The sequence below is a fragment of the Marmota flaviventris genome, chromosome 5 (assembly GCF_047511675.1).
Source record: "Marmota flaviventris isolate mMarFla1 chromosome 5, mMarFla1.hap1, whole genome shotgun sequence".
Lineage (NCBI taxonomy): Eukaryota > Metazoa > Chordata > Mammalia > Rodentia > Sciuridae > Marmota > Marmota flaviventris.
In genome coordinates, this window is record NC_092502.1 from 81,588,965 (window position 1) to 81,613,462 (window position 24,498).

The 24,498-nt window shown below is 37.2% G+C and overlaps 1 protein-coding gene and 1 pseudogene across 2 annotated transcripts in view; one reads left to right on the forward strand and one right to left on the reverse strand.

Annotated features, from left to right (window-relative positions):
• Window positions 1–24,498, reverse strand: part of Macir (macrophage immunometabolism regulator) — a 106,584-nt gene that overhangs the window by 19,309 nt on the left and 62,777 nt on the right. The window lies entirely within an intron of this gene.
• Window positions 6,587–7,505, forward strand: LOC114086346 (mitochondrial import inner membrane translocase subunit Tim17-A pseudogene; annotated as a pseudogene).

Consider the following 24,498-nt stretch of genomic DNA (forward strand, 5'->3'; position numbering starts at 1 on the left):
GCCATAAAGAGTAACATCATTGCAATCAATTGTAAAATTTAACCCCTATCTCTCACCATGCACAAAACTCAATTCAAAATGGATCAAGAATTTAGGAATACAATCAGAGATCCTGCGTCTAATAGAAGAAAAAGCAGGCCCTAATCTCCATCATGTGGGATTAGGCCCCAACTTCCTTAATAGGACCCCTATAGTACAAAAATTAAAATCAAGAATCAATAAATGGGATGGGCTCAAACTGAAAAGTTTCTTCTCAGCAAAAGAAACAATCAGTGAGGTGAATAGAGAGCCTACATCCTGGGAGTAAATTTTTACCCCCCACACATCAGATAGAGCACTAATTTCTAGGATATATAAAGAACTCAAAAAGCTAAACACCAAAAAAACAAATAACCCAATCAATAAATGAGCCAAGAACATGAACAGACACTTGTCAGAAGAGGATATTCAATCAATCAACAAATATAAAAAAAATGTTCATCATCTCTAGCAATTAGAGAAATGCAAATCAAAACTACTCTAAGATACCATCTCACTCCAGTCAGAATGGCAGCTATTATGCATACAAACAACAATAAGTGTTGGAGAGGATGGGACTGCAAATTGGTGTAGCCAATATGGAAAGCAGTATGGAGATTCCTTGGAAATCTGGGAATGGAACCACCATTTGACCCAGCTATCCCTCTCCTAGGTCTATACCCAAAGGACTTAAAAACAGCATACTACAGGGACATAGCCACATCAATGTATATAGCAGCACAAATCACAATAGCTAAACTGTGAAGCCAACCTAGATGCCCTTCAGTGGATGAACAGATAAAAAAAAACGTGGCACAATGGAATTTTACTCAGCAATAAGAGAGAATAAAATCATGGCATTTTCAGGTAAATGGATGACTTTGGAGAAGATAATGCTAAGTGAAGTTAGCCAATCCCCAAAACACAAATGCCGAATGTTTTTTCTGATATAAGGAAGCTGACTCATAGTGGGGTAGGGAGGGAGACCATGAGAGGAATAGATTAATTCTAGATAGGGAAGGGAGGGGCAGGGGATTAGCAAGGATGGTGGAATATGATAGACATCATTATCCAAAGTACATGTATGAAGACATGAATTGATGTGAACATACTTTATATACAAACAGAGGTATGAAAAATTGTTCTATATGTGTAATAAAAATTATGATGCATTCCACTGTCATGTATTTAAAAAATAAAACCAACTAAAAAAAGAAAGAAAAAAGAAACATTCAGACGCCATGACAAGTAAGAAGACTGTGTCGGATGTTTTGCAGCCACATAGTCCTGTGCAGAGTCAAATCCTGATATTAGTCAGCCTTACAGCTTTGATGAACATCACCAACAGGAAGCCACTAAAGGCTTTATCAGTGCTATATTTGGTGCTGGTTTAGCCCTTACTTAGAGAACCCTATGCTGTATTGATCTTCTTACCTCAGAAATGATATAACTACCCCTGGGGAAGTGAAAATATACAGAGCTCTGTGAGCTAAGCTTAGTTCCTGGATTTATGTCTGCAGGATATGAAATCCTAAATAGATAAGGAAGTTCAAGATGTATTTTCATCAAAAATATGGGAAGAATTAAGTCCCTAGCAATCATACTGGAAATCTGCGCGCGCGCGCACACACACACGCTCGCGCAAAAGACAACATAATATAGTTTTTAACCTATTTAAAATCCAAATATACTTGACCCAAAGCCCACATATGTCCTGCAAACTTCAATCGATATAATAGCATTCCATGCAAGAGAGATTATTAAGGCTAAGAACCTCTTCTTGACATGAAAAAGTGATTCCATAGTGAGGAGTGATTCCATAGTGAGGTTCTGACTTAGTTACATGAAATAACTTTAAGCATGACATGACAGAAACATATTAAAGATAGAATTTTGCTGAGTTCAATAAATAAACAAATTATAGTTTAAAAGTTACTATTAAGGCTCCTAAAGCAATACAGTTTAGTGTAGTGTCAAATCAGATACTTTTGAACCAAACCGGAAACTCTGATTTAACAAAAATTTACACAATTAAAAAAAAAGACTTAAATGATATTTGTGATATTCTTTCTGTAATTTTATTTATGCTAAGTCATTTTTAAAAAGCAAAGTAGATGATAGTGATATATTTATCTTCTATCATAATTCAAATAAATGTAATTTTTGATCCAAAAGTTTCTAAATGGCAAACTTCCAATTTCCACATTCTTTTCCAGAAAATCCATTTGGACAAAATATCTGGGGTCCTAAACACTGTTTTAACTTTGATTATTTAGAAGCAAGACAGTAACTTAGAGAAGGATGATATAAGAAAGGAAAAGTGAGAAAAGAGTAGGCATCCCTACTACATAGATGTATTCATTTTATAAAGCAACAAATTGGTAAATTATGTTAAAAGAATAGAGCTTGAGTTGGGAGCAATAGAACATACCTATAATCCCAAAGACTCAGGAGGTGGAGACACAAGGATTACAAATTCAAGGCCAGCCTCAGGAACTTAGCGAGACCCTCTCTCAAAAAAAAATAAAAAATAAAAAAACTGGGGATATAGTTCAGTGGTAGAGCTCCCTTGAGCTCAATCCATAGTACTAAATAATAATAATAATAATAATAATGTTTAAGGATATTATTTAAAATTACAAAAGTTGATAAAAACTAAAAATAACATAATTTTTAAACTTAATCATGGAAGACAGGTATATAGGAGTAATGTGAATTACTAAACTCACTTATTAACAGGATTTTATAGATATGATCTATTGATTATGGAAGCATAAAGGAATAAGCATGTTATCTAAAGTTATCATGATAATCTTCAAAAAGATTTGTAGAAAGTAAAAGATGTTGCTATTTTGGAGAGAATAACTGGGAATGAAGAAGAGTGTGTGAGAAACTTACTATCCATTTTAAGATCATCATTATTATTTGTTATTTTCCATATTCAGGTGTTACTTTTAAATACAAAATTTATAAATAAAATATTGCTTCATATTCATACTGCCGTTACTTATTAATAAATAATAATAAAAACCTTAGATGTGATTATAGGTAACTGCAAAAGAAAGAATTTCAGAATATTTTAATCATAAATCTCTACAATACAATAATAAAGATTATCTTTACTCTGAAAAGCTCAACATTTTCCAGTTCAATTAACATTTTTCCAATGAAATAGGTTCATGACAGAAAACATTATTCATATTTAACACCTGACAACACATTCATTGGTATAATAGGAAACGAAACAAAGAAAACTACTTCCAGGCATTACCAGGTGCATCTACTATGTGACAACAAGTCACATAGTTTAATTTATTTTTATACCTTTATTTTATTTATTTATTTTTATGTGGTGCTGAGGATCAAACCCAGCACCTTGCACTGCTAGGCGAGCACTCTACCACTGAGCCACAACCCCAGCCCCCACCTAGTTTAATTTTTAGGGCGTTACTTTTCCCTTCTGCTAAATAAGAGTTAGAAACAAGGTCTTGAAATTTCTTCAGGCTCAACACACATGATCTCCAACAAAACAGGTCATTTGATGTAATCAGAATCAAAATTTTCAGCAATTGGAAATATATTCTCTAGCATTATGCAGAAAGGAAAGCAGGTTCTCAGGAAACTTAGAGGGAGGTTGAAGAGAATAAGGTGAGGTGGATGCAGAGCTAGAACCCGAATGCACCTGTGTCTGTGCTGTCTTAGTTGACTGGGTACCAGAGCAACTACCATTCACGGGGTGGCTTACTTAGCAGAAATTGACACTCTCACATTTCTGAAGGCTGGAAATCAAAGATCTGGGTGTCAGCACAGCTGGGTTCTGCTGAGGGCTCTTCCTGACTTGCTGTTAGCAGCCTTCTCAGTGTGTGTTCATTCTGTCATTCCTTGTGTGTGGGGGGGGTTGGGGTGTGGTTAGGGGGCATGTAGAGAAAGAGAAAGAAACAATCTTTTCCTCTGCTTTTAAGGCCACCAATCCTACAAGATTAAGTCCCCAACTGAGTGACCTCATTTAACCCTCATTACCTTCTAAAACCTAGATCTCCAAATAGTCACATTGCAGGTTAGGACTTCAACATACTAACTTGGGGAGGGGAAAACAAAATTCAGTACATAGCATCTTCTTTCATAAAATGGGTGACAACTTTTTCACGTCTCTCCTGCCTGACAACATGACACAACTCTGTTCCTATATGTCAACATTTCAATTTGAGGAAATTAGTACTTCAGATAAATAAAAAACAAATATTACACAATTTAATATTATTTCTCATTTCTCATCGATGATTTAAGAGATTAGACAATCATGCTAAGTCAAATAAGCCAATCCCCAAAATACCAAAGGTCGAATGTTCTCTCTGATATGTGGATTTTAACCCACAACAAACAGGGAGAGGGGAAAAACAGAAATACTGTGGATTAGATAAAGGGGAATGAAGGGAAAGAAGGGATAAAAGAAATAGGAAAGACAGTGTAATGAATCTGACACAACTTTCCTATGTGCACATATGAACACACCACCAGTGAATCTTCACATCATATACAACCATAAGACTGGAATCCTAATTAGAATAAGATATATTCCATGTTTGTATAAATGTATCAAAATAGTTTTGGCTGTCATGTATAACTAAAAAGAACAAAAAAAGTTTAATATTAACAGCATAAAAATTGAACATGATACAGTTCACACTTTCTCGACATTAAAGTTTAAATTCAAAGACACAAACACAAAGGTGCTAAGTTATCACACAGTGACCTTCCATACACATTTGTCATCAGTTGTTCCAATCAGGCTGCTTGCATAGTCTTCTTATAACAAAATTCCTAAGTGAAAAACTACAGACTCATATTCATTAAAGCTAATGGATTTCTAGGACTGAGGATATAATTGAGTGGTAGAGCATGTGCCTAGAGACCCTGGGTTCAATCCCCCACACTACAAGGAAAAGAAAAAAAAAATATTTAATATTAATGTTTTTCTAGAGAGAAAATGATTTGATCTGAGTTCAACACTTCCTTTGCAGTCCAGTTTGATCGAAAGCCTGCCTTTTGAACTGTGAGAAACAAATAATCCAGTCAATGACTGGGTGAGGTGAATGTGGTTCAATTCAGGCTTAAGAAAAAAGCTTGTTCACTAAAAATGAAAAATCATGTGGAGTTATGTAAATTCAGAAATAAGGAACTGAGGGTGGCAAATACAGTTTTGGAGGAAATTGCTACCTAATTACAACTTGCCTAGAAATGGGAAGAGATGCACAAAACCCACGAAGTTTTAGACAACATAATTGTTTAGTCAAAAAGAAGAAAAAACTCTAGCAAAGAATACACACTACAGATCAAGTAGAAAATGCTTTAGAGTAGGTTTTAGAGACAAAGGCCAAAGACTTGGGGTTCACATTACTCCACCCGATAATTTGAGAGGTGACAGTGAAGTATCCATCAAACTTCTCCTCAGCCTCCCCCGCCCCATAACCACCTTCCTTGGCTAAGTCAGGCAGTACCTCTTTGGGACCCAGAGCACCCAGGGTAGATACCTTTATTATAACCTTTATTCATTGCTGATGGTATTTCTCAAAATATGATTCTCACACTTTCTGCATAATACAAACCTCCATTATTCTTCAACACCCCCAATCCCCATGTGCTTATGTAAAATGCATATTCTGGGCGGAAAATGTAGCTCAGTAATAGATCACTTACCTAACATGTGTGAGGTCCTGAGCTCAATCCCCAATACTGGAAAAAAAAGGAAAGGAAGAAAACATGCTGATTCTTCACCAGATTTAAAAAAACATACCTCTTTAGAGTGAGCTCAAGAATCTGCATTTTTAAAACCATCTGTTATGGTTTAGATGTGAGGTGTCCCTCAAAAGCTTATGTGTGAAACAATGCAAGGAAGGTTAGAGATGAAATGATTGGGTTATAAAAGACTTAATCTGCTCGGTATGTTAAAGTCCCTGATAGGGATTAACTGGGTGATAATGTACGCAGGTAGGTTATAACTGGAAGAAGTGGGTCATTGGGGGCATGCCTGTGGGCTATAAATTTTGTCAGTGGTGAGGGGAATCTCTCTTTAATTCTTGATGGCCATGTTCTAAGCCACTTCCCTTCACCATACTCTTCCACCTTTATGTCCTGCCTCATCTCAGGCCCCGAGGAATAGAATCGGCCATCTATAGACTGAGACCTCTGAAACAGTGAACCCCAAAATGAACTTATTTTAATAAACAGTTCTTAATAAACAAGAATAAAATTATTCTTGTCAAGTCTTTGGTCACAGCATTGAAAAAGCAAACTAAAACACCATTCACCTGATTATTCTGCACATTAAAGTTTGAGAATTGCTGCTATATGTTAATCGTTATTTTGTCCAATCAAACCATGAACACATTTGATGATGAGCAATATGACTAATCCACCTCTTTATTGCAACAACAAGCTCAAGCAGGCTCCCAATAAATATGAGTGGACTAACACCTGGGGAAATACTACTGCATAAGCAGAAGGTAAAAAGCAGAGCTCACACAATGACTGGCTGAATCCAAAGAACGGCATTAGATCTTAACTTCGCCCGCGCGGCTGGAGTCAAGATGGAGGAGTATGTGAGAGAGCCTTGCCCCTGGCAAATTGTGGATGACTGTGGCGGGGCCTTTACGATGGGTACCATAGGTGGTGGTATCTTTCAAGCAATCAAAGGTTTTCAAAATTCTCCAGTGGGAGTAAACCACAGACTACGAGGGAGTTTGACAGCTATTAGAACCAGGGCTCCACAATTGGGAGGCAGTTTTGCGGTTTGGGGAGGCCTGTTCTCTATGATTGACTGTAGTATGGTTCAAGTCAGAGGAAAAGAAGATCCCTGGAACTCCATCACTAGTGGTGCCTTAACAGGAGCTATACTGGCAGCAAGAAATGGTCCAGTGGCCATGGTTGGGTCAGCTGCAATGGGTGGCATTCTCCTAGCTTTAATTGAAGGAGCTGGCATCTTGTTGACAAGATTTGCCTCTACACAGTTTCCCAATGGTCCTCAGTTTGCTGAAGACCCCTCCAAGTTGCTTTCCACCCAGTTACCATCCTCACCTTTTGGAGACTATCAACAATATCAGTAGAACTTTTTTCCCAGGATTTCTTTAACAGAATGAGCTGTAGTTCAAGAAAGATTTCAGAAAATCAAGTTGCAGTCTGTTTTTAAAACCATAGGTGGAACAACTGTGGCCAAATAGGCTATGCAGAGACATTTAGCACTTTTTTCTATTTAAAGGAACATGGAGGGGGGGAATAAAATATGCCATATTTATGAATTCACACTCGGATTGCATTTGTGATCAAAATAAATATCTAATGTCCTTAAAAGAAAATATAATAAGTGCTTAGAAGATGAAGGACCAAAGGGCAAATAACAGTGGAACATGATCATCATTTCCTTAGGGACTTCTCTGCCTGTTTTTTTGTGTTCTATTATTCAAACAATAAAAAGCTCCTGGAACTTAAAAAAAAAATCAAGATCAAATAAGTTGGGAAAAAAAATATTTTTTGGTGTTTATTCTGAATGGACTCAATAATCCAGAAGATTTTACTAACTTCACTCTTTGAAAAATCAAATAAGGGCTAGTTGAAACCCAAAAAACCCCTGTAACTTGAGTGCAATGACACAGAAAGAGACAGTGGTGAGACATCAGATGCCAGAAAAGAGCAGGGGGAGATGGCTACTGAAGAAGCCAGGAATATCCTCATTCTAGGATTTCTACACAGATGGAGATTGAAGAAAGGGGTTTGCTGCTGAAATCCAGATTGGGATAAAGAAAGAATGAGAATCAAGGTGTCAAAATGAACCATCTAGGAGCCACACAGTAAGCCACACACCAGAGGGTCACCCAGGCATCTGGTTCATTTCTACCCTGCAATATACTTTTTGAAAACACTTGAAAAAGTGGATATTAGGATTGGAGGAGATTTTTCTAGAAGGAAAAGCACTGAGATTCCAGTTGGTCAGTTGGAAATTTAAAGGTCACTAGTGAAATTTTGATTTAAATATGCAAAATCTTGCCTTAGTATGAAATATCTTGGAAATAGGATTAGACTTGGCAACTTCTTTCTGTTTTGCCACAGAACACATTCAGGCTTGTCGAAGCAAAATATATTACCTGCCCAAGGAGACAGGCTGCAAAATGTAATATAAATGCTAGGTTTTGACCAGATTTGGTGTAAGGGTCAATCTAATTATGATAATAACATCAAAACATTAACAGGCTATATTTCAAATTGGAGTTCTGGGGAAAAAATGTTTGAACTCACTTCTGGCTATTTGTCTTAAGATGTACAGGTGGAGAATTTCTTTACAAAAGAAAAGGTTATCAGCCTCAGATACATTCTATCTATGATGAAGATTAAACCCAAGAGCAAAAGGGAGCTGAGAGCTGAGGAACAGTTCAGAATGGAAATAGCTAGGTAGATATCTCCAATCTAGGTAACTAAGAGCTCCTGAAGAAAACTACTACCAGGCCAGCTGATGGCCAGCATTTCTTTCCATGTGTCTATTCTGCTCCTGCTCATAATTCCATAAAAGCCATTCTCTTCATATATCTCTGACTCTCCACTTTTCCTTTCACCTTTTATTGCTTATTATTTATTTGTTTGTTTGTTTTGCAGCCCTGGGGATTGAATGCAAGGGCACCTTTCCATTGAGCTATATCTCCAGTACTTTTCTTTTTTTTTTTTTTTGAGAGAGAGTCTCACTAAATTGCCAAGGATGACCTTGAACTTATGATCCTCTTCTCTATACATTACTGCACCCAGCTCCCTATCACTTTTACCTGTTAACATTCCCAAAAAAAAAAAACAAGATGGCTTTTTGCTTTTCTTCTTTCCACCCCCAAGAAAGGAACTTACCCACACCCATCCCTACTTTCTTTCCCTCCTATTGATGGGAGGGTAGGGAAGCTTCCCTACCCCATCCAGGTTTAAACCTTCCACTCAGCCTGGAAGTCTTTTTCTTTCTCAGCTATTTGGACACACAGCTTTGGTTATTACTCTTTCTTTCTTTTATTATTAAATTATTTATTTATTCTAATTACTTATATATGATGGCAGAATGTAATTCATTTCATATTACACATACAGAGCACAATTTTTCAAGTCACTTGTTGTACACAAAGTATTTTCACACTATTCATTTCTTTATACATGTACTTAGGGTAATGATGTCTAACTCATTCCACCATCTTTCCTACCTCCGTCCCTCCTCCTTTCCCCTCCCTCCCCTTAGTATAAAGTTCCTCCATTTTTCCCATGCTCCCCCTGCCCCATCACCATTATGAGTCAGCATCCTCATATCAAAGAAAACATTTGGCCTTGGTTTTTTGGAATTGGCTTACCTCACTTAGCATTATGTTCTCCAACTTCATCCATTTACCTGCAAATACCATGATTTTATTCTCTTTTAATGCTGAGTAATATTCTAATGTGTATATATATACCAAAATTTCCCTATCCATTCATCTACTGAAGGGCATCTGGGTTGATTCTACAATTTGGCTATTGTGAATTTTGTTGCTATAAACATTGATGTGGCTGTGTCCCTGTAATATGCTGTTTTTAAGTCTTTTGTATATAGACCTAGGAGTGGGATAGCTGGGTCAAATGGAGGTTCCATTCCCAGTTTTCCAAGAATTCTCCATACTGCTTTCCATATTGGCTGTACCAATTTGCAGTCATACCAACATGTATGAGTGTGCCTTTCCCCCACATCTTCACCAACACTTGTTGTTGTTTGTATTCTTGATAGCTGCCATTCTGACTAGAGTGAGATGGTATCTTAGAGTAGTTTTGATTTACATTTCTCTAATTGCTAGAGATGTTGAACATTTTTTCATATATTTGTTGATTGATTGTATATCCTCTTCTGAGAAGTGTCTGTTCAGTTCCTTGGCCCATTTATTGACTGGGTTATTTGTTTTTTTTTTTTTTTTTTTTTTGGTGTTAAGGTTTTTGAGTGCTTTTAATACCCTAGAGATTAATGCTCTATCTGATGTGCTTATGGTGAAGATTTGCTCCCATTCTGTAGGTTTTCTATTCACCTCACTGATTGTTTCTTTTGCTGAAAAGAAGCTTTTTAGTTTGAATCCATCCAATTTATTGATTCTTGGTTTTAATTCTTGTGCTGCAGGAGTCTTATTAAGGAAATTTATGCCTAATCTGACCTGGTAGAGATTTGGGCCTACTTTTTCTTCCATTAGGTGCAAGGTCTCTGGTTTAATTCCTAGGTTCTTGATCCACTTTGAGTTGAGTTTTGTGCATGGTGAGAGATAGAGGTTTAATTTCATTTTGTTACATGTGGATTTCCAGTTTTCCCAGCACCACTTGGTGAAGAAGCTATCTTTTCTCCAAAATATGTTTTTGTCGTCTTTGTCTAATATGAAATAATTGTAATTATGTGGGTTTGTCTCTGTGTCCTCTATTTTGTATCATTGGCCTACAGGTCTATTTTGGTGCTAATACCTTGCTGTTTTTGTTACTATTGTTCTGTAGTATAGTTTAAGGTCTGGAATAGTAATGCCACCAGCTTCACTCTTCTTGCTAAGGATTGCTTTGGCTATTCTGGGTCTCTTGTTTTTCCAGATGAATTTCATGAGTGCTTTTTCTGTTTCTATGAGGAATGTCATTGGGATTTGGGTTGGGATTGCATTGAATCTGCATAATACTTTTGGCAGTATAGTCATCTTGACAGTATTAAGTTTGCCTATCTAAGAACAAGGTAAATTTTTCCATCTTCTAAAGTTTTCCTTAATTTCTTTCTTTAACCTTCTGTAGTTTTCATTGTAGAGGTCTTTCACCTCTTTGGTTATTACTCTTTCTACTTCTGTTCATTTCATCAGTTACCAAGGCTTATGCCCCAAATAGATTTGAGTCATTTTGATCTTAAAAAACAAAGTCTAACCTCAACCCATTCTAACCAGACTTCTTTAGAGAACAATTTGGACTCATTGTATCCACATTCTAACCTCCTGTTTGCTCCTTCTCAGTGATATAATCTAACTTCACCACAACTGATCTCACCAGGGTTTCTGCTCACTGCTTAGCCCTGACCTCACTTGAACTCTGGGGAGCACCCAACAGATCTGTGACATGCCTCTCTTATGTTCTTTCTTCCTCTCTCTTAAAGGAAATTTTCACTTCCCTGTCTCTCTGTCTTCTTCAGTTCTTCCTCATAGTCCTAATCTTGGTCAACTTAACACTCAATCCACCCTCTCAGAGTCTCATCTACATTACCATATGAATAAATTCCAAGAACTTCCCACCTCCAGTGCAAAATCTTCTCCCGAGTTCCAAAACCGTATGTCCAACTGTCTGTGTGACATCTCAGACTCAGTCTGACCAAACCTGAAATAACCGTCTCTGGCTATCTCCCACTCAACCCAAATCTAGTCCTTTTCCCAGATTCTTTCCCTTGATTAACAGCATAGTCATCATCCTGATCACACAAACAGGAACTTATTGCTTGATTGTGTTTGTTTGTTTGTTTTTCAGAAATACTATTCCCGCTTCCCCAATCCCCACATGCAATACCAGAATCAGTTTGACCAATTTCTACATGGAGTTAAGCAACACTTTATATGTTTTATCTGCTGATCTTCAGGTTAATGCTTGGTTTCTCTGTTCATTTACCTGTCATTATATTAGTTATTTTTGAGACGAATACAATATGTTCATTAAAGTAAACAGATTGAAGTTAAATATCCATTAGTTTAGCAATATGAACATAGTATATGAATCCTATAGAACTGTGGAAGTAATACATGTGATGGAGTTCTCAAGTTATTGGGTATATTCTTGAAAACTTGAATTACTACATTTTTATATAATAAATCATAACTTCTCTAACTGTATAAATTAGGAACAACATTTTCCCCTAGTTCTTATTCTGAAAATTATTAATCTTGTAGAAAAAAAAGAAAGAATTGTACAGTGAATTCCCATGTACATAACATCTACATTTTACAGCTAGTATTTGTGCTATCTTTTCTTTATTACCTATCAATCCATTTGGCTTTCTATAAAACAATCTCATTTCAAAATAGGATACAGACATCAGTGCACTTCATCCCTCTATACTTGAGCATGCCTATCATTAACTGGTTACTTGGGGTAAAGGAATTTACATATAGTGAAATCCACAAACCTTAATGCGTCATTCAAAGAGCTGCTCATTCTTGACACTTCCTTCTCCCTCCTCAGTCACTTTCTATGTTGCTCAATCCCTTCTCTTTTCCTCCAGCACCACAGCTGTAATTCAGAGCTTTGTTGCTTCTCACCTTCTCACGTCATGCAGTCTTTTCTATTTTCATTCATTCCCACAGCACTGTCAGGGTGATTTTTCTAAACCACAAATCTTATTCATTTCCTGTTTAAATTCCTCTCTAAAGTTATTGCCCAAACATTCTGGGAAAACCTACATATAAAACCCATCTTCTGGGGCTGGAGATGTAGCTCAGTGGTAGAGTGCTTGCCTACCACACGTGAGGCACTGGGCTCAATCCTCAGTACCATATAAAAATAAATAAATAAAGGTATTGTGTTCATATACAACTAACAATTTTTTTTTTAAAATCTCTGAGTATGATACATAAGGACGTGATCCTATACCTCTGACCTCATTTTCCACCACCTCCTTACCTTCCCTACCTCTGCCCTCACTTTCCCACTCAAATATTACTAAATATACAAAATCATTGGCACTATTTTGCATCCCCACCCCAGGATACTTTGAGTTCTTTTAGACGTGGTTCCTTCAGTCAGAAATGTCCAGCTTTCCTTTCACATTCTAGCTACCTCCTATTTACTCTTTCTTCAGATTTCACTTTTCCTGTGAGCCTAGCACCTCTACCCTCTACTGGGATTCCAGGCTTGTTCAGAGGCCCCCTTTAGAATCCCCAAAGATCATGTTCCGATGTTCTCTCCTAAGTTTTGCTCCAATGTTTGTCAGTCATCCCAACCAGTCTGCATCTCCTTGAGGGCAGAGAGAAAATCCTGCTTCTCATCCCCTCTCTCTGGTCTCAGATGCACAAATGCTCATTAAATATTCATGGAAAGAAAAGACAGAAAGAAGGCAAGGGTATTTACTAGATGTTTGAGAATCTTGAAATTTCAAGGTCAGTAGTGGGATGATGTTAATTCAAGAAAACATTTAATATAACTTTAAAATGAAAGGGGGTACTCTTGCTTTTATAGGCACTTGCTTGAAACCTCAGACAAACCATAAGTGAAAATAAGACATAAACCCCTTTGTTTCTTTATTTTTTTTCCTTCCTTTTAATTGTGGCAAAATACATATGATGTGAAATTTACCTTCCTAGTCATTTTTAAATGTATATCTCAGTAATGTTAAGTATGTTCACATTGTTGTAACGATTCACTTTTAATTGTATAAATATAGGGTTACAGCTATCTTTATTTATTTATTTATTTTTCAGTTTTCGGCAGACACAACATCTTTGTTTGTATGTGGTGGTGAGGATCGAACCTGGGCCTCATGCATGCCAGGCGAGCGCGCTACTGCTTGAGCCACATCCCCAGCCCTACAGCTATCTTTAAAAAAAAAAAAAAAGGACAAGTAAAGGCATAAGGAAAGCTCTGACTCTCTTGACTCAAGGAGTCTATATTCCTGCTTAAATTACATGTAACAGCTATGCAGGTGCTGCCCTGAGGATGCACCACTAATTACCTGGCAACAGCTTCTAGAGCTGATGGCAGAACTATCAAATCACAGCACTCCAGGGTGTTTTCTTACAAAGGACAAGTGCATTGGACTATACTCCTGGTGTTAAAATACCCATGGGTTTTACACCTGACAGCAAGAGTCAGTCTACTTTAGATCTAACCCTGATTATCCAATTGGCTTTTTACACTGGGTAATTTTAGGGCACTTAATTTAGAGCAGCCATAGAGATCTAAACTATACCTTTAATTAAACAGAACATCTCACACCTTACTCAGAAAATGAATCTTCATCCAGCCTTATATTTTTCTGGACTGTTCTATCTGGTACTCCTCCATAGCTGATGATTTACAAAAAAGAAAAAGAAAAAAAGAAAGAAGGAAAAAAAGAAAGAAAGAAAATTGTAATATAGAAACAGTATCTGAAATCATACAGTTGGTGGATTTGTTGCATTCATTCTAACATGGTCATTTCATGGCACGGAGCAGGTCAACAGCCACATAGAAGCCAAGGAAGAGTGTGTTACCCAGTGAAGCACGTGTTGCCCCACAATATAAGCCCTGTGCTACACAAAAGACTTGGAAAATAAGTCAAAATGAATTAATCCATAGCCATTTATTGAAAGTCAAAAATGGGCTACCAATGTATTGGTATTATATTGTTAAAATTAGCATAATCAGCTCCCATATTTCACAAATGAAATTTTCAAACTAAGAAAATCTCATCAAAAGTAATATAAACCAGGAAGCAAAAAATGACAATATTTGCTTCTTCAAAGCTTGGCAAGATCATATACTGGTAGAAATACCTATAATTGACTACAGAGATAATCTCCTAAAATGAAAGAAACCAAAAGATTTGAGATAGTATTCAAAATTGGGTAATTGCCATGGTTAATTGATTGCTTTTCTTGGTATGGCTGATACTTTCACTTTTAATAATTAAAGTGAACCTTTAAACCTCTCTTAAGCAAATAGTAGTATTTACTAGAAAGATATGTGGAGAATTCATTGAAGCCAAGTGCAGAAAATACACATGGGCCACACTAGGAATGGAAACAAGAAATTGGAGATAAGAACTATGGTTACACAGTTGCCCTAGGAGTGAAGAGGCTCCCATTTCTGTTTCTCTTGGGTTGTCTTTTTAATTTTCTCCTTCTTGTAGATAGGCTTTCTCTGCCTTATAATGCACATGGTCCAAATACTATATTCTCAACCATGTGTTTCTGTCCCTTCACACTCCATAGGGATGAAATAGAGCCTCTGAGATTTCAATTCTAATTCTTAAGTGGCAAAACTGACTAGGATAACTTAGGTCAAGTACCCACTCCCAAACATTTGTCACTTATGAATTTTCTAGAAGACTTTACACTATATTTTAGTTGTGTCTCCCAAAGTTGGAAACTTAATGCTTAATGCAATAGTGTTAAAAGGTAAGATTTTAAGAGGTGATTAAATCCTGAGGACTCTGCCCTCGTAAGTGGATTAAAGTTTTCATCATAAGAATGATCTGTTATAAGCAGAGTACATTTGCTATAAAAGCAAGTTCAGTTCCCTATTTTCTCTGTTCCTCTCTTGCTCTTTCATTTTTGCCATTGGTGAAGTAAGAACCTCACCAGATACACACACACACACACACACACACACACACACACACACACACCACCCAATTTGGGGACTTCCCACTCTCCAGAACTTTAAGAACTAAATTTCTGTTCTTTAAAAATTACCTGGTCTCAGGTACTCTGTTACAGCAGCACAGAGCAGACTAAGGCATCCTACTTTCTAGGATTACAGATGAGATACCATATTTTGTTTGTTTTACCCATTTGATTCTAAAAACACTTCAGCACTTGCAATAGCAGTTTGATTCATCAAGTAACAAAATGAGTCACAGAAATGTGAAATAAGCCAGGCATGGTAGTTTACCCCTGTAATCCCCCAGCTTAGGAGGCTGGGGAGGATCAAAAATTCAAAGCCAACCTCAGTAATTTGATGAGGCCTTAAGCAATTTAAGGACTTTAAAACAGCATACTACTGAAGCAGCCACATCAATGTTTATAGCAACACAATTCACAATAGCTGAATTGTGGAACCAAACTAGATGCCCATCAGTAGATGAATGGATAAAGAAACTGTGGTATGGGCTGGGGATGTGGCTCAAGTAGTAGTGCGTTCGCCTGGCATGCATGAGGCACTGGGTTCGATCCTCAGCACCTAAAAATAAAATAAAGATGTGTCCACCTAAAGCTAAAAAATAAATATTAAAAAAAGAAACTATGGTATATATATAGATATATCTATATATATATATAGATATATAGAGAGATATATAGATATATATATATACACACACACACACACACACACACACACAATAGATTTTTTATTACTCAGCATTAAAAGAGAATACAATCACGGCATTTGCAGGTAAATGGATGGAGTTTGAGAATATCATGCTAAGTGAAGTAAGCCTATCCCAAAAAACTAAAGGCTGAATGTTTTCTCTGGTAAGTGGATGCTGATTCATAATGGAGGGGCTGGGGGGGCGGGGGGAGGTGGAGCATGGGAGGAATGGAGAAACTGTGGATAGGGCAAAGGAGAGGGAGGAGAAGGAAGTGGGGCACGTGGTAGAAAAGATGGTGGAATGAGATGGACATCATTACCCTAGATACATGTATGAAGACACAAATGGTGAGACTCTACTTTGTGTACAGAGAAATGAAAAATCATGCTCCATTTGTGTACTATGAATGGAAATGCATTCTGCTATCATGTATAACAAGTTAGAACAAATTAATTAATTAAAAAGGAAAACAGGCCTGAGGATGTGGCTCAGTATTTAAGTGCCCCAGGTTCAATCTCTGGTACCAAAAAAAAAAGAAAGAAAGACATGAAGGAAGAAAGAAAGAAAAGAAAAGGTGAAATGAGAATATTAAAATCAAATTATTTTTAAAATATTTAATTGATATATAAAGATTGCACATATTCAAGGCACACTCAGTGATGATTTAATATATATATGCATTGTGTAATAACTGTCAGATTAATTCCAGTTATGAGAGGAATAAGTTCTGAGAATCAAAGGGACAGCATAGGTGGTATTAGATGTGCTAATTAATCAGGACAACCTCTCCCATTTGTTCCTCTTCCTGGTCCCTGGTAACCACTGTTAACACTCTGTTTCTATGAATTGACTTTCTATTGTTTGATTGTTTTAGATTCCACCTAGAAATAACATCATTTAGTATTTGTTTTTCTTTGTCAGGCTTATCTCTGTCAACATAATGTCCTATGGGTTCATCCATGTTTTACATATGAAGACAGATAGTAGATAATGAATATTAAAAATACTTGCATATTTTTATTTATCCATTATTTGTTGGCACTTACATTGCACCCATACCTTGGCTGTTGTAAATAATTTTCAATGAACATAGGGGTGCACTAGGTGCAGATATTTCTTTGAGTTACTAATTTAATTTACTTTGGATATACACCCAGATGTGGAATTGTTGGATCATCTAGTATTTCACTTTTTAATTTTCTGATGAACCTCCATACCATTTTCCATAATTGTTGAACCATTAATAAAATTTATACTCCTAAGAAAAGTGTTCAGGATTCCCTTTTCTCCCCATGCTCATCAGCACTTGTTACCTCTTATCTTTTTATAAAGGCCTTCCTAACATATGTGATTGGATATTTCACCATGGTTTGATTTTTACTTCTCTGATTATTTCTAATGCTGACAAGTTTTCAAATGCCTATTGGCCATTTGTACGTCTTCTTGGAAAAATATCTACTCAGATTCTTTACCCACTTTTTACCAAGTTATTTGTTTTTGCTATACAATTGTATGAGTCAATGCCAACTTTCTAAGTTACTAGGTCAATGTTGTCAGTTTTCATTCCACCCCAAACAAAAGCACATACACTTTGTTTGCAAGTGAAGAGTTTGGAGTACTTCCTTAGGATATACAATTTCTGCTACGCTTTTTAATGTTGCTGTTTTCCACAAGAGGTAAACTTATCTTGACTTACTGGAAAAATCCGTCTGTTCTCAGCAGCAGCAAAGGAGCCTATATCTGGAAAGCTAAGCAGTTATGGACTTCTAAGACTGTGGCTACACACAGATGGAGAGCAGAAACCACCATTTCTCACCACAGATGCTTTCTCTTAGAGAATAGAGCTGTGTGTGGTGACAAATGCTGGAATGCACCAAAGTACCAATTACTAACTATTTAAAGACCATGCTATCTCCAGAATGGAGTACAGCTCACATGATGAAAAAGTTGATTCTGTTGCAGGAGTCAAGTATTTCCCTACTCTCTGCAGAAAGCCTTTATAATCTGCATTAATCACAAGTTTCTTTGGGGAATTCTTGTCTAGGGATAAGCTTAAACCATTAATTAAGTCACTGTGTATGTGATACTAGAGTTGTTTGCTCCATGTTTATAATACATACTTGTCTACTGGTCTCAATGAGGAGAATGGAATGCAGAGGCCCAAGTTGCCTGCCTCTGAAGAACTGGGGCTGTGGGTTGCTGCATTGCTAGGGACAGAATTGTGTTCCTTCTCAGAATTCACAGCTTGAAACTCTACATTAGCCAGATTTTCATTAGTATAACAAAATACTCAAGACATTTACTTAGGAAGAAAAGAGGTTTATGTAGCTTACAGTTTGGGAGCCTGAAAGTCCAAATGGAATGGCACATGTTCTGGCAAGGGCTCCCCCTTGTCTGCATAACTTCCATGTGTATTGCAATGGATAGAGCCTGAAAAATATCTTAAGTTTCTTTCTAAGGCAGTTCCTCCAATCACCCAAGGACCTGTTACAAGGTCCCTTCTATCAAAGGTTCTACCACTTCCCAATACTGCCACCCTGATGACCAAGCCTTTTAAATATAGACCTCTATGGGACACCCAAACCATATCCAAATCACAGTGAGTCCTAACCCCGGCATCTCAGGATGTCAGTGTAGTCAGAGAAATGGTCTTTAATGAGGCAATTAAGTTAAAATAAGGTCATTAGAGTGGACCTTAATCCAATCTGACTGACACACCTTTCTAAGAGAGGACATCTGGGCACACAAAGGGATTCCAAGGATGGTCAAGCCCAGAGAAAAGACCACGTGAGCCTACAGTGAGAAGGTGGACATCTGCAAGCCAAGGAGAAAGGTCTCAGAGGAATTCAGCATCTTGATCTTGGACTTTCAGCCTCTAGAACTGCAAGAAAATTAATTTCTCTTGTTTAAGCCTCTCATTCAATGGTATTTTGTCATGGCAGCCCAGGGAAATAGTGTGTGCCTCCACAAGAGGCTTAAACCTTAGAAGATTTCTTAATCATTTTCTTCAGGGTGAGACATTCACAAATGTCACTGTATGTGACCACAACTTAACCTGTTTCTTATACTAGACATGGAGAGAGAAAGGATATGAGAAATTTTCTTTTGAAAAATCCTGCCTCACATCCCTGCCTCTCAGGGACCAAGCTGCCTTATGCAGCTGACTGGGATGAGTAGCAGCTGCCTCCTGTATATAAGATGCCCCTAGCTCCACACAGTTCCTGATAGTCCCTGTTGTCATGTACTTAACTGCTCTACTCACTTATAATATCTATGTGACCTCCACAAAACATTTGAAACCCAGAGCCCCTGAGATGGTCTGCTCAGACCAGGCTGCTGAAGCCTCAATACTTCTATCACTGGTGTGGAGACATTGATCAAGCTTCCCAGGGAGACTTGGCAGCAGCAGACCCATTAAAAACATTTCCTCTAAATCCAGTAGACATTGATTTTTTTGGATACACCTTGTGAGGACAAAACAGAGGCACAGGATCAAGGAAGCAATAATTCTTCTCTAGCTACTGCAATTACTGAAGCAGAGTTCACACACACACACACACACACACACACACACACACACCCCACACACATACCAGAGAGGATAGAGTGATGTATATAGAGAGAGGATATCCTCACCTTTCCACTTCCTTATTAAAAAAAAATTACAGGAGTTAAAGAAGGAAAATGATCATGTGCCCCAAAGGCAATACTGTGGTTTAATATAAATCAGGGCTTTTTAGTCAAGGGGTTGAAAAGATTAATCTTGTTCAGATAAGGTTTTTGGAAAGGTCGTCTTTTGCTGATTTGCAATGCCACCCAGCACCATATTAGTCCTCAGCTAATTTAAAGAAGTTACAAGCAATCAGAGAAGCACCTCCAGAGATACTCTGTTAGCTTTGGAAAAGCAGGGCAGGGAGCACCTTTTTAGAGAAAAAGTCAAGGGTGTGCTAAGGATGTCAGAGCTAGATAGCAAATAGTGTCTTTCTTGTTCTCTGCCTCTCCCTGTTTCTCTCTTCCTCTCCTTCTCACTTATTCTGATTCCCACTGTACTCTCATTTATTCATTCTCTCCTCCTAAAGCAGATTGAAAGGATTTTCACTGGAGGAGGGAGTCTACCCAACTGTTGACAGTTCAAGGGTGGTTGCTTTAGGAGGAGGCCTGTGAATTGACCAAAATAGACCCTGATTAGCAACAACACAGACTTTTGATAGCCAGCATCTCAGCATTGATCTGGGCTTCCCTATAAACTAAAGATGTCAATGATTAATATGTTCAAATGACCAGATACTAATTTAATGACCTGCCTAGACAAAAGCTAAAACTAGCCTTCCCAGCAACCATACACATACATGCACACCACCAACAGCCAGCAACCCACCTCATTCCCTACACCACCGGCCAACACACACACACACACACACACACACACACACAGCAGTAACAACCACACACACTACCAACTGCCACTCACACCATCACAGAATTTCTTGTTCAGATTGACTGAGTATGAAAAAAAATGATATTTATTTCTCATAGTTCCAGGAAGTCCAAAGTGAGGATGCCAGCAGATCTGGTGATTAGTAAGGGCCCTCTTCTTAGTTTGTAGACAGCAAAGGGTCTAGTGTCTTTCTCTTCTTATAAGAATAGTAATACTATCATAATTGTTCTACCCTAAAACAATTACCTTCCAAAGGCCCTACTCCCTAATGCCATCCACTGGGAGTTCGAGTTTCAGCATATGAATTTTTGAGGGATGCAAACATGCAGTACATAATGCATACTAACAGCAAACTCACTCCCATGCTGCATGTCCCTACACACCCTATTTCAAAGATACTTTAAAAAATCTAATACAAAAATGTGGCCCTCATAAATGAGCAGAAAGGGATGTGGAAAAAAAAAACTAGCAAAATTATCTCTATTCTCTATCCTTCTTTTTGTTTTAGAATCTTCACTTCTGGTTTACAGTTAACCTAGATTTTAACATTGACTTTTGGAGGGAAATATCTAGTACCTTTGAGAATAGCCCTTTTCTCTCTTTCCCCATTTGCAAGGCCTAGTGCCTCCTGAGTATAAGCCAGTTTAGACAAGCCAGTCTGTCATAGAATTCTTGACTAGAATGTATCTAAGAAGCTGCATTTTATATAAATACCAGACCACATTCTCTTGCCCAAAGGTATTGAAATGATTTAGCATAAGGTAATTAGGCAGTTTGGGAAGGGTAAGAGACTGTGTGTATTGAGGAACTTGAGGGGTATGTTTATCTTTTTCCTAAATAAAATTTAGCTGTATTACCCTCATCTAATTTGGAAAAAATTATCCCAAAGCAGTCAACCTGTAACTATATTAAGCTTGACATGCTAGCAGGTCATCTTGAGCCTTTCTTTACCCTCTTCTGCCAACTCTTTCCTTAGTTTGCTCATTATCTTCACCAGCATCTAGAGAGAAAGGTCATAGTGATATGTAAATCAATCCTTTTTGTTTTATCCTTGTAGCTCTGCAAAAAAGTGGGAGAAATAAACTGAAACAAAATGAGATCTAAGGATCACCTGAGGATTTTAATTCACTCTGTGCTCTTTGTCCCTTGTTCCCCAACTTCTACAGTTAATTTAGAGTTCGTTGTATAAAACTTCACCTGAGATAAATGTGTCTTTATTTCACCTTCCTTGGCTCTGTATGAGAACTGCTCCAATAAACAGCTTGGCAAATGAAAGTGAACAATAAGATCTACTGAACTGGGCTTGTAAACCAAACTATGATCTACACCACTTTCTTCTGCCAAGTTCCAGGTCATTCACTCTGAAGTTCTCAAAGTTCAATATCTATGATAGTATTTTTAATGAAAGTGAATTATATTTGAATTGTATGTATGACTCTATAATCTATAATTTTGTATAGAGATTGTTGTCTGTAACCACTGATAAACTATTTGACATAAAGTTACCTAAGTTTTGTGAACTCCAGTAACCATATTTTTAATAGATTCATTGCTCACCTTCACAGTCACATGCTTGTGAGTCATACATATGAATTCTTCCAACTGTTCAAGAAGAATTTTAATACTCCATTGTTTGAGGGTGATTCATGATTAATGATTAATACAATCAACATAATTAATTATTAATTGATGATGAGTACAATCAGTACTATATGTATACTATATTTATATGTTGTATAAATGCAAACAAACAGAGTTTAATGTTAATTAAGGCTACCTTGCACTTATGCAACTAGACATTTGTTAGGAACATAATCAATTGAGCTGTATGGCGTAGAATATATTGGCTGCCAATTAACTTCTATGATATTTACTCCATTGTTCAAATACAAAGCATTCAAATTAATCACTACAGAATTTCCTGAGGCTGTGTTCCTTATTTCAATCAATATTTACCTTCTCTATATTGCAGCACTTAGAAAATTCTCTCAAGCTTGACCAAGCATATTGACTCTAATTAACCTACAATTTTAAAAAAGACAAAATGTTATCATTTCTTTAATATTGTAAGGCCACTAAGTCATGACTAATTGTTGTTGCTTGTGGTGTAATGATTCCACTCTAATTGGCATGGAGAAAATAGCTGATATTTTTTTCTTATCTATAGAAATAATCATAAGTCAAAAATGCATAATGGCTGAATTTAGGGGTACATAGAAAGGAGTTCCTACTATCTAAGAGTATGTTCTGATGCTGATGATTCTAGTAAGATTTGAGTCAGGGAGGGCTGGGGATATAGCTCAGTTGATAGAGTGCTTGCCTCACATGTACAAAGCCCTGGGTTCATTCCCAGGCACCACAAAAAAAAAAAAAAAGAAAGAAAGAATTGAGTCAGGGAAGGTTGACAGTTTTAAGCTAATAAATTTATTTCATGCACTAGATCAATGTCTGATGTCAGATTTGTGGGAGTGTTTTCTAAGTTCCAGATGCTATTCCAAGTGTTTTATATGAATTATCTCACTGGTGCCTCCAACAAGCCTCCTTGTGAAACTGAGACATATAGAGGTTGAGTAGTGTATTCAAGGTCACAGTGTTAGGTATTTAGAGGCAGAGACTGGATCGGAACTGAAGCATTCTTACTCCAGATCCCCTATTTGAAGCTAGTATGCTATACAGACTGCAAAATGAATTGTAAATCATATCTCTAAGCCATACCTGAAAATATTTTGAGTTACCTTAATAAAAACAAATTCCTACGATGCCACTAGACAGTTTTCTTCCTCTTCACTCTTTATTCACAAAGCACAGGGACATGCAAAAACATTTTTAATTTCCCAACTCTTCTCACAAGTAGAGTCCATTTTTAAAAAATTTACCAGTATTAAGAAAACAATAGCAGATACAGGAGTGCAAAGATCTTTATGACACAGAATTTTCTTTCCCAAGAACATGGGATCTGCAAATAACTACTAGTCATTCAGCATAAGTTCTTTATTTGTGGTGTGTGTGTGTGTGTGTGTGTGTGTGTGTGTGTGTGTGTTGGGTCAGGGAAGGTTCCACATATGTATGTGGAAGAAAGTCAAGATAAAGTTATTATTTCAGAATATATCGTATCACAGAGCCCAGAGATCTAAGAAAGGTTTCTGAGTCACCACACTCATTTTCAGAAGCTCAGGAAGATTTGGCTCCTGATGTCAGAGATACAGTTCTCCAATAGATGGGTATTGAGTGCTATGGTATATTAGGCCTGGCTGGAGAAAGGGATAAAAACATGTTTACAGTCCAACATGGGAAGAACAGTGTAAAACCAAATCCTGACATTTCCAATTGCTAAAGAGATATATTTACAATATTTATATTTATGTATTTAGTTTGTAAATATTTATATATTTACAATATTTATATTTATATTTATATATTTAGTTTGGTGAGAAATGCAGAAGGAGTAATTATCTATCATGGAGGGAGGAGATTTTAGAAGTGGATTGAGAGGGCTTCATAGTGGGCCCAAGGTGAAGCAGAACACCGTGGCAGAAAGGTGGCAGTGGAGAAAAGCTGATCACCTACTGGTGACTGGTAGGCAGAAAAGGCAGGAGAAGAAGCCGCAGAGAAGATGAACCCTTCCAGGGCATAAGCCCAGTGTCCCACCTCCCCTAAGCACACCCCATCTGCATATAGGTACCACCCAGTCAGTTTCTTCAAACTAGGATGGAGTGATTAGGTTACAACTCTCATAATCTAATCATTTTACCTCTGAGGATTTCTGCATGAACACAGGGGCTTTTAAGGGACACTTTATATCCAAACATAAAAGTTAGCATTTCAAGCAGAAGCCACAATGAAAATAAGATCTCACAGATGTTACCACACATGGATGCACATTCTGGGAGCTTTAATGTCTTCTCCATGGGTCTAGAACACCATGTAAGTGGTGGAGAGTCATAGGAATCAGATTGGAAAGGATACTGGAAAGATATTGAACAGGATG